Raw genomic sequence first — 2439 nt, 5'->3', positions numbered from 1 at the left:
AAAAAAAAAAAAAAAAAAAAAAAAAAAAAAAGCAAGGGAAGAAACCACCCCAAACTGCCCACACTTCAACAGCTAATTCTGCTGACACTGTAGTGGAAGAAATAGCACAGAATGAATGTTGGAAAATCACAGTTAAAATGTTCAACAAATTACAGTAAGAGGTAATGAGTAAAATTAGAGAAAATTCAGGAAGTGAAAGACTATTTCAATCAAGAAATAGCAATTCTAAAAAAGAACAAATGGAAATCCTGGAAATGAAAGCCTCAATAAATTAAATTAAAAATTTGATGGAAAGTATCACCAATAGATTAGACAACTCTGAAAATAGATTTTCAGGCCCTGTAGACAAAGTATATATAATCCTGAAAATAAATTGACCAGACCAAAATAGTCAAGAAACCTGAGATATATACCAAGAAACTAAATTTAAGGATCACTCGGGTAGATGAAGGCTCTGAAATAAAAACTAAAGGAATGCACAATCTTTTCAATGAAATAAAACTAGAAAAATTTCCAAATTCTAGAAATAGGATGGAAATCCAAATACAAGAGGCATACAGAACTCCAAATAGGCAAGATCAAAAAAGATCCTCTCCAAAACACCTTATGATGAAATGTCTAATATACAGACTAAGGAGATAATTTAACTCATTTCTCAAAGTGGTTCAAGCATCAATTTCCTTAACAAAACTCCTAAAATGGAAGAAATAAAACCAAGAATCAATAAGAGGGATGGCATCAAGTTATAAAACTTTCCATTCAGCAAAGGAAACAAGAGCATGAAAAGACAACCTACAAAATAGGGGATTAATATCCAGAATAGATAAAGAGTTCAAATAACTTACACCAAAAAACCCTCAAATGGGCAAAAGAACTAAACAGACATTTCTTAAAAGAAGAAAGACAATTGGTTAATATATATATGAAAAAATGTTGAACATCTACTAAATAGGAAATGCAAATAAAAATCACATTGATCCCCAGTCACTGAGCCACCGCAAGGACTCAGCATCTGATACTAACCACTGGGGAGTCATGGTAGGGTATGGGTTTCAAACCTGCTGTGTTTAGCTCCTGGTGGAGGGAGGTGAAGGTGAGTACGTTGGGGAACATCAGCAGAATCTGTTGACATTAGGTGCCTGTCAACAGATGAATGGATAAAGAAAACGTCACACACACACACACACACACACACACACACAGAAATTCTAGTCAACCATAAAGAAAAATAAAATTATGGCATTTGCTAGTAACTGGCATTTGCTAGTAACTGTGGGTGCTTTAGGTGTTGGCACCGTTGCTTCTGCAGGCCATTTCCACCAAGGAAAGAAATTGCATCGTATGTTTGCTAACCAGAACTCCCACTCTTCCAACGCCTTTGCTGATGCAAGTAAGGGTGATGACCTGCTTCCTGCTGGCACTGACGATTATATCCATATAAGAATTCAGTAAAAAAAAGGCCAGGAACCCTTACTACAATCCAAAGGATGGTTGATGATTCTGATAAAAAGAAACTAGTGAAGACGTTTAAGAAGAAATTTGCCTGCCCTGGTACTGTAATTGAGCATCCAGAATATGGAGAAGTAATTCAACTACAGGGTCACCAGCACAAGAATATATTCCAGTTCCTGGGAGAGAATGGACTGGCTAAGGATGATCGGCTGAAGGTTCATAGGCTTTAAATGCTTGTGGCTTACTGAAGCTTAAGTGAGGATTTCCTTGCAGTGGGTAGAATTTCCCTTCTGTCTTTTGTCACAAGTTTAAAAACTTCACAGCTTGTATAATGTAACTATTTGAGGTCCTGCTTTTAACTTGGATTAGTGTGACTCCATCAATAAACTAAAAAAGACAAATTCACCCCCCCACACAAAAAAAATCATTGATATTTTATCTCACTCCAGTCAGAATGGAAATTATCAATAATACAAATAATAATAAATGTTGGAGAGGATGTAGGGAAAAAGGAACATTCATACATTTTTGGTGGGACTGCAAAATCAGTGTGACCAGTCTGGAAAGTGGCATGGAAGATTCCTCAAAAAACTGAATGTAACTATCATAGACCCAGTAAACCTCAGTGTATTTCTAAAAGATCTGAAATCAGCATACTATAAGGATACAGCCACATCAATGTTTATAGCAGCACAATTCAAAATAGCCATGTTATAGAACCAAACTAGGTGCCTGTCAACAGATGAATGGATAAAGAAAACGTGACAGACACACACACACATATTCACTCACACACACACACACTGAAATTCTAGTCAACCATAAAGAAGAATAAAATTATGGCATCTGCTAGTAACTGGATGGAACTGGAGACCATCATGTTAAATGAAATAAGCCAGACCCAGAGAGTCAAAGGTTAAATGTTTTTCCCCACATGTGGAAGCTAGACCAAAATAAGAGGGAAGCAGGGAGAGGGAGGGAGGGAGG

General features: G+C 36.6%; 1 pseudogene; it reads left to right on the top strand.

Moving 5' to 3' along the window:
- The first annotated feature begins 1341 nt into the window (after nt 1-1341).
- LOC107135109 lies at nt 1342-1682 on the top strand (annotated as a pseudogene).
- The last annotated feature ends 757 nt before the right edge of the window (nt 1683-2439 follow it).

This window comes from Marmota marmota, unplaced genomic scaffold (genome assembly GCF_001458135.2).
Source record: "Marmota marmota marmota unplaced genomic scaffold, marMar, whole genome shotgun sequence".
Taxonomy (NCBI): Eukaryota; Metazoa; Chordata; class Mammalia; order Rodentia; family Sciuridae; genus Marmota; species Marmota marmota.
This window is presented reverse-complemented; position numbering and strand designations above follow the sequence as displayed.